Below are 14316 nucleotides of genomic sequence, written 5' to 3' on the forward strand. Positions count from 1 at the left end.
CAAATATACTTGCCCGTCAGATCCACAGACCCTGGAATGCTGAGTTCACTTAATAACTGCCTTTGTGAAGTTAAAAAATGGATGTCAAATAATTTCCTCCAGCTGAACTCAGACAAAACAGAAATCCTGGTCATCGGGTCTCAGCAGACGGTAAATCAAATACTGCCATCTGCTTGTTCCCTAGTAAATCACATTAAGCCTGTTGCAAAGAACCTTGGTGTTTGGTTTGATAGTAATTTAAATTTCGAGCAGCACACCACAAAGCTTGTTCAATCATGTTTTTATCAACTTAGAAATATAGCTAAAATTCGATCTATGTTAACTTTTAAGGACACCGAGACCATTTTACACGCCTTCATCTCATCACGCCTGGATTATTGCAACAGCCTTTTCACCTGTTTAACCCAAAAATCTATTGATCGACTCCAGACAGTCCAGAACCCAGCTGCCAGGCTTTTAACCAGAACAAAGAAATATGACCACAATACTCCTATTTTAGCTTCATTACACTGGCTCCCAGTATGTTTTAGAATTGACTTTAAAATTCTATTGATCACTTTTAAAGCTCTTCACGGCTTCTCGCCTTGTTATATTTCTGACCTTTTAGTCCCATACGCACCAGCACGTATCTTGAGATCCTCGGGCAGAGGTCTGTTGTCTGTTCCAGAGTCTCGACTGAAAACTAAAGGGGACAGAGGGTTTGCTGTCAGGGCCCCGAGGCTCTGGAACAGCCTGCCTGAGGAAATCAGGTCAGCTGAGTCAGCGAACTCTTTTAAGTCCCTTCTTAAAAAACATACTTTTAGTAGAGCCTTTCCCGATCTTATTTGACTTTATTTTATCCCTTTTATTTTATTGTATTTTACTAGTTTTATATTTATCTTAAACGTGTATTTTAGTCTTTTCAATGTTTTCATGCTTTTATCTTGTATTGTTTTTGTATTATTGTCTTTACACTTGTTAAAGCACTTTGTAACTTGTTTTTGAAAAGTGCTCTACAAATAAAGATTATTATTATTATTATTACCTTCTAACAGACCAAAGTGTTTGGTTCCAAAGTGTTTCACCATAAATTCAAACACTTCTCTAATACACTTTGAAGTCTCAGCACGCTTCTTTATAAACTGCAGTTAGCAGACTCTGAAATCCACAAGCAGGATCCTGGTATAGGTTCATGAAAAGTCCAGGTGTTGGAAGATGAAATGAAGGACTGCGTAAACTGCATCGTCAACAGACCTGTTGGTTCTTTAGGTGAACTGAAGTGGATCTGTAATGGATTTTAGGTGTACTGGAACACAAGCCGTTCAAGAGACTTCATTACAACAGAGGTCAGGGCAATTGGTCTGTAGACATTTAGTCCTGTGGTCCTTGGTTTTTGGGGAAAGAGTCTGGCCCAGCTGCTTTGCAGGGGTTCGGGCTCCTAAATAGCCTGATAGCTCAGATGAAGAGTGGGGTGGAGGAGGTAGATCTGATCGGTGTAGTCACTGGGGGATGGTGTCAGGACTGTCCCTTTGTTTCTTAAAACGACAGTAGAACTGGTTCAGCTAATTGGCCAGGCGAGAGCAGTTAATGGAGTGGGGGGCTTTAGGTTTATAGTTGATATAGTTTATAGTGATCTGTCTGAAGCCTCTCCAGACAGGAGCGTTGTTGTTGGCAGAGAACTGGTGTTGTATTCTCTCTGAGTACCATCGTTTAGCTTCTCTCACTGCCTTGTTAAACCTGTACTTGGACTCCTTAAATCTGGATCCTAAAAGCAGCTTCCTTTTCCTGCCTTAACGGTCTGAGCTCAGCTGTGAGCCAGGGTTTCTCATTGTTATAACTCTCCTTGGTGCGTGATGGCATACAGCTGTATTCGATCTTGGACGTCACCGGACTGTCGGTATCAGTCCTGAAAACATCCCAGTCAGTACAGTCCAATCAGGTGGATCATCACATGGTCAGAGTCACAGCGCAGCGCGAGGGACGGTAAGGCACTGCTTATTGTTGTGTAGTAGTGATCTAGAATATTCTCCTCTCTGGTCGGGCATTTTATAAATATCTGTATTTGGGGAGCTCATGTCTGACATTTCCTTTGTTAAAGTCGCCATGGACAATAATTAGGGAGCATGCACTATGCGTCCTGCGAAATAAAACGATTTGCAGTTTATGGTAAAATATTCCAGAACAGGAGAACAGTGCTGTTGAATCACTGTCACATCGTTACACCAGCCACCGTTGATGTGAAAACACATACCTCCACCTTTTGTTTTGCCGGAGAGTTCTGTGTGGCGATCTGCTCCGAAGACTTTGGAAGCCAGTCAGCTGCAGCACAGAGTCCGTATCGATCCATACAGCCACAGCCACATAGAACAGAAGGTGAATAAGAGTCTCTGTTCCCCACCAGCAGCTGAAGTTTGTTTAGTTTGTTGCACAGTGAGCGCATGTTAGAGAAATATTGCCAGTAGCGGTGTGCAAAGTCTATCACGTCTATCTCTCTTCCGCCGCTTCACTTTGTGAACAAAGGTGGGCGCACCTTTGACTAGAATGTTCAATAATTCCACTGATGACAGCAGAAAAGTGGGTATAATTCCACTCGTGTTCCCCTGAACTTCTCCGGTGTGAGAGCTCCGGGTATCAAAGCAGAAAACTGAGTTCTGAGTTTTGCCCATACCCCCAAAAGTGTATGAGAGTGGCCCATCAGTATCAGCTGACTTGGAGATTCATTCTTAGCACTGAAAAGCAATGTGTCACTGTTGGCCTTTTTACAGCTCTTTTGTGAAAGCAGTATTGCCAGAAATTAGCATAGCCTTTCATTTTTTGTTTGGAAAGGGGCCAAGGCCATAATGTGCTCTATTCCCTGTAGGCATTTTGACTAGTGTTGCCTAGCAACTAATAATCTTTTTTGTCCAATCAAGCTGTTTCTGCACTCTTTTCGGAGTGTCTAACACTTCTTCTAAACACCGACGAACCAGCGGTATCGACGATCCTGGCAAACAACCCCACTAAAGTTAAATAGCTGAGTTTCCCTACCAGTCAGTCAGAACTGAAGAAGTCCTTTGGATGAGGGACGAAACGTCTTCTAGTATCTTCAACCAAGTCCAGTTGCCCTTGACTTTAACCTTCTTTGGATAACTATGACCTGGATGAAGAATCTTCACAGACTTCACAGACTCTAAACAGTTTTATGGTATAATAAACATGTCTAGCTCTTTAGTTTACCAAGATTATTCTGTAATTGGCTATATTAAAGACATGTAATAACAACAGTAACAATATAACAGCAAAATTCATAGCAATTTTGACAAAATTCCTAATTATTAAAAGCCAAAAATTGAGCCATAGTGTGGATTTTTATAGCTTATATTTAGAATGATATTAGCTCTTTTGCCATATGAGCACAAAAATGTATTTCTTGCAGAAGCTAGATGTTTCTAGATGTTGAAATAAATGCAGCAATCTGAGTTCCTTATATAGAGATGTGGCAGTAGAATAGCAAAAGTCTAAATGTATACAGTGTGCGTTTTGCCAGATGCCTGTGCCTCACAGCCTAAGTGCCCTTGTGGTTCCCAGAATGAGTAAATCCCCAAACCATACTGAACCATGTTGTTTCCTCTCTACACTGTAATAACAGGCATTTGTCCAGCAGATGGTGCAATTTACATTTGAATCACTGAAGTGGAGAACAGCTGCTGTCAACAGCATATTCCTGATAACTGAGTTTCACAGCCAAACTACTTTAACTGAACTGATACTTCTTTCAGGACATTGTCACAGATCAGCGCAGATACCGTCATTCCTCTCCAGGCTTTAACCATCATATGGTGATTTGAAAGCTATTACAGTATACCTTATTATTATATCCAATGTATGTGTAGCAAGTTCTTTATTTCTTTCACCTGATCCTGCTGCTTTCCTGGGAGACTCAATGCTGGCACACACAGCTGTAAGGCTTTAATGTGTCTTGATTTGAAGCAAAAAATATGCTTATACAAAAGAGGAAATAAGAACACACTGCATGTTGTTTCCCTTTACTGACAGCGTGCCACACTTGGAGAAAAAGAAACTCATGGACAAACAAGAGGAGATCCAGGAGGGGAAGAAGCTGGACAAGCGGGAGCTGTATGCAATAATCATCGAAATTATATCAAATAAAGGCTTGAAATATCTCACTTTGCATGTAATGAGTCTATATAATATATTAGTTTCAAGTTGAATTACTGAAACAAATGGTGAACAACAAGCCTAGTTTAGCTGTAATGTACAGTGTACGTTACAGTGACTAATGAATAGAGACTGCAGCTCTGCAGTGTCCCTACTTGAGGCTAACTTAAGGCTGACGGTGTTACACTTGAAGCGCGCTGCCATTTAATGGACAGGAAACTGATTGATGAACTCCTAGGCTAAGATGCTCTGGGAAAGAAGCCACGTCAGGTTCTGAACATTGCGTTTGTTAAGTCTGTTCTATAAATACATTAAAAGATCAGTAACGAGCAGGTAACTAAAGTAACTAAAGACAATGAATTTTGTAGGGCTGGACCCAAATATTCGAATATTCGATCATTGGGTTCACATTCGATTTTCAATTTTGGGATTCGAATATGGATTTTTTTTCCCCCCCATACGCCTGACCTCCGCCCACAGCAGTGAACTTAACGCTCCAGTACACTTCAAAGTGAATACAAAATGAAGTCCTCAGGGAGCTCTTTAAACCGGTGTTATATGTACTCACTAAATGAAGATAAGGAGGCAAATTCTGACAGAAAAGCTTAAAAAGAAATTTAACCCATCCGACGGCTTTCAGAGGAACTCAAAGAAAAAGACTCCCTGCTGACCGGCTTTATGGATGGCTTCAGTACAAGCCAAACAGATTGCCTCTCTCAGCGCTACTACTAACATCCAGGACACCGTGCTGTGGGACCCTGCGACCCTTCCAAGACTTTCGTCCTGCTCGACTCCGAAGCACAAGTCAACATGGGCTGAAGTGGTGGTCCGTGGCTGCAAGAAAGGCTCAGACAGGGCTGCCTTTCCTCCACACATTGGCCTCTCCAACTGCTATGCAGCCCTGTCTAACAACACTCCGGTCCACCCAGCGGATGCACCTGCGTCTTCGAGACTCCCTGACACGGAGCCCTTTCGGTGGACAGTGCCTGCCGACACTGTTGCATCTCCTGCACTGGCGGCTGACGGCGATCGGCTTCCCGACGTAGGATCCTGAAGGAGGCTGCGCTCAGACGCTCCGGAGGCCGGCTCTACCCTGCACCGGCAGGTAGTCCTTCTCTTCTGCACAGTTCTGGGTTCTCATTTATAAAACTGTGTGTAGAATCCTCACTAAAAGTGTACGTGCGCCCAAAAGCCAAAAATGGCGTCTGCCAAAAAATGTTCAGACTTATAAAATTGTGTGGACGCTCACTTGTAAGCAAGTTCTCCTTATAAATCACTATCAACTTGAAATGTGGCATATGTGAGGGAGCGCCATGTCCGACCCTTCAAACAGCCATAGTTGTCTTTAAATGGTCAGTGAAACACCCCTCATTAATATTAATACATACTGACTGTATGAAGAAAAGGAGACAAATTCTGACAGAAAAGCTACAAAACGAAATTTAACTGACATTAAAAAACGCACTTCCATGCAACGCTTGTTCACCCGAAGAAAGGGGGCACCGGAGCTCCACCCCTTTATAACCGATCTGCAGGAAGGGCCATCCCTCTTGAGTACTGACGTGGCTGGAGGGGGCACATTCACGCAAGATGGGATGACCCAGGTACTAATTTGGAATTAGTTTCATATTTCCCATAACGTGTATTTAAAAGCAGGGCATCACATCCACGCGCTAGTGCACAACGTTTGGCTCGATAAGGCAACGAACATCTGACAACAATAGGCTACATGAAACTATGCACTGCTATTTGCTCGACTGACGCACTGAAAACGGCATCAATTTAAATGTAATTTGTCCTCCTGTTCACTTTATTTATGAGAATAAATTGCACTGCATGCAAGTATTAATTAATATGATTCCGGATTAAACTGTCCAACATGTTTGAAGCGTTCTTTTGCAGAAACAGATATCTCCGTTTGTGTTTATGATCCTAAACTGGTTCTTTTTGTAAGCTGCAAATGATCTTAAATGGTGTTTTTTGCGCAAATCAAACGGGTGTTTGTTTATTCAGAAAGGCTTTAAGCCTATAATACTCAGAGGTAATACAGTCCCCTCCAAAGGTATTGGAGCGGTAAGGCAAATTCCTTTGTTTCTGCTGTTCACTGAAGACATTTGGGTTTAAGATCAAAAGATAAGTATGAGATAAGAGTTCAGAATTTCAGCTCTCATTTCTTGGTATTCACATTCACATGAGTCAAACACCAATGATCTGGTTGATCACGTCAATGATATTTGCTTGTCATCATTAAATATTATTGCTCCTCTTAAGCTAGTAAACAACCCTGGATAAATGACAGCATTCGCAGCCTAAAAAGGGAATGCAGGAAAGCAGAGCGCAGATGGAAAAAATCCAGTCTCCAAGTCCATTACCTCAGTCTGAAGGATTTATTAATTAAATATAATAACATGGTTAAGGATGCGAGAACACACTATTTTTCTGAACTCATTACTACACATAAACACAATCCCAGGTTTCTGTTTAAGACTGTGGATCAGCTGGTAAACCCAACCCCTCCTTGTGCCTCAGCTGGAAGTAATGATGACTGTGAATTGTTTTTATCTTATTTTACTGATAAGGTGGTGTCAATCAGAGCCTCTATTACCTCCTCTGCCTCTTACTCAGAGGTTCCTCACCAGCAACAAGATAGTTTTAACCAGTTTTATCCCACTGACTTGTCTATGTTATGGGTGTGTGTGGGAGAAGGCTGAAGCCAAAAGCACGACGGAGCCAAGAACCGATACTAGTAAAGGGGAGTTTATTGAGACAGTCAGGAATCAGTGGGGGAGGAGAGCAATCCGAGTCCAGAGTGGAGAGTCCAGGCAAGACGGTGAGTAGAGGCGGTGTAGGCGAAGCAGGTGGGCAGGCAGGAGACTGGCAGGAGACAGGCAGGCACTGAATGCGTAAAAAGAAGAAGAGGAGGAAATAATAATAACTATTTATAGTCTCTGAGTAGTCATCTGGGGCCTGTACCATTAAGCAGGATTTGAGCTTATCCAGGTAACTTCGGGGTTAACCCTGGGTTTTCAGTACCACGAAGGTGGTTCACTTCTTACCAGGGTAGATCGCCATGGTAACTTATGCTGAACGGCTAATCTGCTCTGGAGCAGGTTATGTTCCAGATAAGAGATCTACTTTCACATATTACATGCCCATTAAAAACATTGCACGGTTTACCACAAGATGAAATTATGGTTGTCAGTACTACTTTGTGTTTATGTTCTATTTCAAAGACTTAAAAAAGTCATTTTGGTAATATTTGCAGATTGCTTATTTAATTAAACAAAGCGAGAGGAGCCTTGATCCTCACCAGCCAATGCGGTTTATAATGGACTGTGGTGCGGAAACAGTGAGGCTTACATATCTTAGTCTGTTCTGTCTTGTTGTGGAGTTACCAGTGTTTCTCAGTTATTTAGTCTGCCTTGTCTGTTCTGTATTTTGGGTTCCAGTTAGATTCTTGTCTTGTGTTTTGTTACCTGTATTCTTTCTGTTCCCCCTCTAATCACTCTGCCTGCCTGCATGTCTGATTGCCTGTCACCTGTTGTGGTCCTGCCCTGCTCGTTACCTGGAGTTCAGTCTCTGTCCGGTCATTGTAGCTTGCAGTTGTCTCCCATGTTGCAAATGTTTGTTCCTGCCTGTAACTCTGCCTGTTTGTTTCCCCCCAGCTTGTTCTTGTGGCTTTGGATTTTCTGTAGGATCACTTTGTTTCATTTGGACTATAATTTTGGATTCTCTGGACTCAGCCACTCTTAGTTTTGTTAATTTAACCTTTGGACTATATCTGCCTGTTTCCGTGTCCTACGTTTGAGTCCCCAAACATCTCTTCATGACGTGTGAAATTTCACACATTGTTGTAGTTGGCTGTGCAGCATAAACTGGGATATTCCTTTTTATTATGTCTTTGATGTAGAGGGGGAGTGATTAAGGTTGCTGTATTTTTATCAGGTTGTGTAGAATACTATCTAATCACCAACCAGCAGCTGAAAACTGAACTATGTGCTGTATTGAACAGTCACAAAAATCTTGTGCTGGCTTTAGCCCGAGGGATGGAGGGGAAATCAGGTTGAAGTGCCCAGAAGATCTCATGCATTTTGAAGACCTACTCCCAGGTAAATTAAATTAATTTTAATATCTGGATGAGATTAAATATTGCACAGTCCTAGTACTTGCATCACTTGGTGTTGTGCATATATGGTGTCAAGCAGGATCTGAAATTAATTAAGCGCTAAATTAAGGGATAACACACAGCTCAATTATAATTTAATGTTAATGATGTGATTTAATGTTCAATATATTTATGGTGGCATAAACAATGGACTTATGTCCTACCTTACTAAACAACCAGGTATTTCAATTGAAGTTGCACAATTACTGCAGATGTCAGCCATGATAAGAAGGAAACACATTAGAAAGGGATGGCGTAAAACCGGTTCCCTGATGAGCAGTTGAAGTATCACTTTAGTAATTTACCAGAAAGGTAATTTGAGTGCTCAATAAGCCCAATGTTCAACCATCGATGAATGAGTCCTTATTTCAGTTCAAATCTCCACAAGAGTCCAGATATCAACAAAAACATCCTCCTCTGGATCACAGCAAGGAAACAAACGCCTGATTAGGCGTAGATTACTAAATCAAGTTTATGAATTCTCCGACAACACTGGAGTTGCCTCCCGTAGTCCGTCCGGTGCTGCTGGTAAGCTCACTCAAGATGCACTGGCTGTTACAGACTGGTGAATTAGGTTTGAAACGCCACCATTTAACTAATTAAATACATTTCAAGTGAATTACTGATGTCCAACACAGACTAACTAGCTACCTTTAAATGAGTGGCTTATTGCCAAGTAGGTTTTAATGTACAAGATGTTTGCTTTGGTATTGGTGCATAAATAAGAGAATTATAAACAAACAAATTTAAAGCAAGTACTGTAACCACAACTCTAAACTCTAAATATAATGTATATTTAGAATAAAGCAACAGTCCCCTTTAATAGTTTTTATTTTTATTTTTTTGTAAATGTAATTTTAGAATTGAAATGATCTACAAGCTCATTGACTGAGACCCATGAGAGGGCGGGTGTCGAAAGCCTCAAACTTTTCACTGGTGTTTTCAGTGATATGCTGTTTTGTGATTACCTGTTTATACATTTGTGTGCATGCAGATAGCACTACTCTGTAGATATTTAGGAAAAATAGCTCTAAGAGAAAGTCAGCTGAAGAGCCACATATTCAAAAGAAGCAAAATTCTTGCAAAATCTTTTTGCATTGTGAGTCATTAAACAAAATGGCAACTCCACCTCCTCTCTTATGCACTCGCACTCTAGCTTCACTCATAAAAGTTGGGAGGGGTAGACTCGATAAGGACAGCTGCACTGTTATCTTGGTCCAACCAAGTTAAAAACATGAAATTAAGATTGTGAGCGATTATAAAATCGGGGGGGGGGTAGAGATGGTGAATTCTCACTGTTGGTTTCCAGTGAGGGAGGTGGGGGCTCTTCCTCTTGGCTCAGATGTCTCCCGTGATCAGAGCTCTCTTCCGGCAGGGGCTGAGGTGGCTCTCCTTCCAGGTTTCTGGTGTGTTTTATGTCTTGTTTTAATTACTATTGTCTCTCGAAGAGGCGTTTTGCCTGGATGATAATGCAGGCCGGCCAGTCGCATCACAAATCTCAGGGCGCTGGGCTCTGCCTGTTACTCATCTTCCCATTTCCCCAGGAAATGATTTACTCTTAGGCTTTGCACCAAAGCGTTCCAGGGAGGACTCCCACTTTCAGATTTATTACCCAGTACACAGGCCTCCTGCTTCTTGGTAGTCTTGTTAGTGCTAATTAGCCGTGTGTTAGCATGCTCTTGTCCACCGTTTTGGGTCCACAGAAAAGTAATTCCCACATAGTCCATTCACTTCTAACCTGTAGATCTTGGTTACCAGCACAGTAATTTTCTGCTGAAGTTTGTAGTAGTCGTCCACGGAGAAGGGGCATGTTGTTGCTAATTAGCATTAGCTATAACTCGAGTCGCTGCAGTACAGGCTAGTGCTATTCGTAGGCCACACTCACGTAGCACTAAGATCATAAGAGTTTAAAGTATGGCAATAGACTACTTTATCTGACAGTCCCAGTGATTTAAAGTATCTAAAGAGCCACTCCTCATAATTTCTAGCGGAAAGGGTTTCAGCAAACAAATGCAAGCAGAGAGAGGTAAGAGCAAGCAGGAAAGCGTCTGCCCTGTAAGAAAGCAGGAAACAAAGACCAAAACACTTCTTAGTAATGACCGAATAACAGCTAACACTTCCTGCACTTACAAATGAACTGGAATTTTCTTAATGGTAAGATTGCTACCCCCCTTCAACAACAATGCGTCAAATGAAATTACCCATGTGGACAGATTTCTAATAGACATCGTTGATTATGTCGATTAAGTGCTGCAGCCCTAGTGTCAATTTAACTAGTCTGCCACACTTGTTGCCTAATTTGTTTAATGTCCAGCGCCTGCAGGGCTTCCAAAGAAGCGAGTGAAAATGTGGCAACGCCATCTTCCCTGATGTAAATGCATGTAATCTCACAATGCCAGTTCACTAAGGGAATATTTGCCAGTTTCTTGTAAACATGCTAGTTAAGGGCTGATGTTAATTTCTAACTTGTGAGGGTTATTTAAGTTTATTCTTGACATGCTAGCTTTGTATTAAATCAAAATGAACTCCTTAAGGACTGTAAGGGTTAGCTGAGTGACAGAATAGCTCCTTGCAGTCTTTTTTGTGGTAAGTCTGTATCTCTTGGTATCTGTTACAGGTGTAATGCTGCATGCATCATACTTGTTACAAGTTCAATCTTGTGTTACAGCTGACTTATTTCTCCACATGTTTGCTTTTACATTGTACACACAGAATATGACACTAAAAGACTGCCCGGTGTGCCTGTATGCAAATATATCTGGGCACATGGTGTCACAGACCAGGAGGAGAGCAGGCTGATGCTAGGAAAGGCATCAGGAAGGTCCATAAAACTGACCCAAAATTAAAACTGTGTCCCACACAGCTAATTACTGTGCTGATGTCATGAAAATGTACAACAATGCTTGTGTAGATGTGGTGCTGCCCAGACACTAGGTGCCATGGGATTAAGTTTACCCGGCTGGACTGTCACCTAAAGATGGTTCACAATATGGCTGTAGGCTTTTCTCATACCTATTATTGAATACTGTAACAGAAGCTCACCAGTGCAGATCTGCTCCTCATTCCAGCAGTGGCACGAATATGCTGCTGTCGCCATTATATTAGTTTTTCCTCTAAAGCACCAAGTCACCAAACAGATTCCTGACATGAAAGCTGATTGTCTGCATCCATTACTGACAGCTTCACAAGCTCAGTGTACCCTTGTCTGTACTGACAGAGTTACAGCTTTGTGAGGGTAATGTCTCAGTCACCATTGTGGTGAAAAGATGCATGTGTGAACAGAGTATCCTTTTTTTTTTTTGTTTTCCCCTCTAATGTGTCTTTCAGAAGCTGGGTAGAAAAGAAGCCAAGCAAAAGGCCTGGCAACAGTCTGGAGAAAGACAAGGCAGGTCCTCATCTGGTGGTGAAGTTGTCTCTGCAGCCACCAAACCTGAGTGGGGGCTGCAGCAGTTGGTCGTCTGAGGACTCATCTGAGGACGCCCTGGAAGTGGGGAGCACAGATGCACAGCAGAACTTAGCATCTCAGTCTACAGGTCAACTTTTCTTTCTTCCTTGCAGCTGTGGTCTGAACTGTCATTTGACCTAGACTGGGACGTTGACAGCCTTCCAGATATTACCAGGCTTCTTCAGTAAGGTATTTTAATATATTAAAGGTACCAATATTGGCCCTGCCAGTGTTTCAAATCAATGTTTCTTTTGTCTGGTCTCATCTTTGTGTCCAGATCCCAATGTTACATTGATTTTGTTGCATGTTTTTAAAGTGTTTGTTAATGCAATTTTCCTCTTACTCTTTTCCAGAGAGGCAGGAGAACGAAGAATTTATTTTAATAAACAGAATTTTCTGAAGCGTTACATATTAAGTGCTGAGTCACTGCACTAAACCAAACATTTGGATGTGCCAGAAGTTTACATGTGAATCTGTTCCTTTTAGCCCAGTTTTCATTTTATATTGTTCCTCCTCTCCTTCCTTTGGGCTTGAGCCACCTGAAGACCTAACAGCACCATGGTGGCACAGGTCCAAGGACTGCGAGGAGACTACCACAATGCAAAATGTCCAGAAGATGGAAAAGGAAGTGAAGAGATGGTGCTTCACATTCATGAATTATAACAACCTAAAGAACTTAAATGAGATCTGGCAAGGAGACCTGCAACTTTACATTAATCAACAAGGAGAACCACATCTGAAAGGTTTTGTTAACCTCCAAACCACACAAAGCCTTTGTTGCACAATGAAGAACTGGCTGACCTTGGACATTAGAACTGCAGCAAGGACTGAATACCTATTAATGTATTTTTGATCACAAAGGACATCGTTCAGAAATATACTGATGCCAAAAGACCCAATAAAGAATTACTACAACTTTTAGAAATTAACCTGACCAGAAATTATTTTGTATTTAACTGACAATTCTTCCTGCAGACCAAAGGTACAGCCACGGGGAAGAAATATGCATGTCAACATTTTCATGGCAGAATGGAGGGGGAACAGCAGCGCTGGCTTGTTCTGAAACCCCAACATTGTTAGATTCTTGGACAACATGAGGTGTTTGGACACATTCAAAAGAGGATTTTGATCAGTTTGTCGCCACCTTCAACAATTATAATCTATCCATTAAAGGTTTTAGTGGTGAGAGTTGTGAATTGCCCCCCCCAGATGTCCTCTGTGAGAGAGTTGCCAGTCAAGAAATCAGGTTTCTTTACATTAAGAGATTATATTTGATTTAGTAAAACCTTGTGTTGTGAATATTACTACTTCATTAAACAGCCACATCAAGAAATGAAGTGTTACATGATGTCTCATACTCCTGTAATACAGTATTTTACTGTGCTGAAATCATACTTTGTTACATCTCGGGTTAGCTCATCTGGACTAACACACCAAAGTAAATGAACATCTCAAACTAGACATCTAGTGCATCAAGTATGGCCACTGACAGATGTAAAATGTAAGCCTCACTGTTTCTGCACCACAGTCCATTATAAACCACAACACATGAATTTTACATTGGTGAGGATCAAGGCTCCTCACTTTGCTTAATTAGATAAGCAGTCTGCAAATCTTACCAAAATGTCTGTTTAAAATACAACACACAGTAGTATTGACTGCCATAATTTCAGCTTGTGGTAAAACAGTGCAATTTTTGAAAAAGTGAAATTTGGAAAGTATTCATTATTGGTCACTTGATAGGCACACGGTCATGTTATGTGTCATTAGCAGTAAAATAAATGTTTTCCACCTGGGCAGTAGTCACAGAAGTTTAGCTGCCAATCTGAGCTTCCATGCTGTTACCGATTTATTACCAATAATATTCATCAGTACTTTGTCTCAGGAAAGTAAGGGCACATTTCTGCCCACAGTCATAACAGAGCACTGTAGAATAACTACATTAAATTACAATCCAACATTTTTTCTACCAGAGCAGTAAAAGTTTAGCTGGCTGATCGCTTCCATGCTGTAAGCTAACGTTAGTTTTATTGCTAATTACTGATCAGGTGATTGTCTCGCTAACTTAACCAGAAAAGCCAAACCACAGCACTGGAGAACAACAAGGCTACATGAAATTAATCCAACTACATATTTTACAAAACAGGAGAAACATGCCAGGTCTGTCGGTGATTATGGCATAGCTTCGAGCTAAAGCGATCAAACAACAGCTTTTGTTTGCATCACTAAAGTGCGACTAAGTTAATTACCGTCTAGCAGAAAACAGACAACTTCAGCTCCACTTTGAAAACATCTGTCCTACATCAAAGCGTTCAATCTGGAAAAATCCACAAAAAAAAGTCCGTGATTTTTTGCCGTCATCTGTCTGCATCTGTCACGACTCCTCTGGCTGCATGGTATGATCCACAGGCTGTCGGCTCTTGTGCGAAATAACACGTGTGCTCGTTCATTTGTCCAAAGGTCACTGCTCTTCTTACTTCTAATAAACCAGAAGACTACTCAGAGACTGTTTATTATCATCATTTCCTCTTCTTCGGATGCATTTAATGTAGTGACGGGTGTCTACACT

The 14316-nt window shown here is 41.5% G+C and overlaps 1 long non-coding RNA gene across 1 annotated transcript; it reads left to right on the top strand.

Annotated features, from left to right (window-relative positions):
- The first annotated feature begins 7728 nt into the window (after positions 1-7728).
- On the top strand, positions 7729-12649 carry LOC123978015. Its single transcript, XR_006826837.1, has 3 exons — positions 7729-8246; positions 11630-11936; positions 12101-12649. It is a non-coding gene; the product is annotated as an uncharacterized LOC123978015 (long non-coding RNA).
- The last annotated feature ends 1667 nt before the right edge of the window (positions 12650-14316 follow it).

This window comes from Micropterus dolomieu, linkage group LG10 (assembly GCF_021292245.1).
Source record: "Micropterus dolomieu isolate WLL.071019.BEF.003 ecotype Adirondacks linkage group LG10, ASM2129224v1, whole genome shotgun sequence".
Lineage (NCBI taxonomy): Eukaryota > Metazoa > Chordata > Actinopteri > Centrarchiformes > Centrarchidae > Micropterus > Micropterus dolomieu.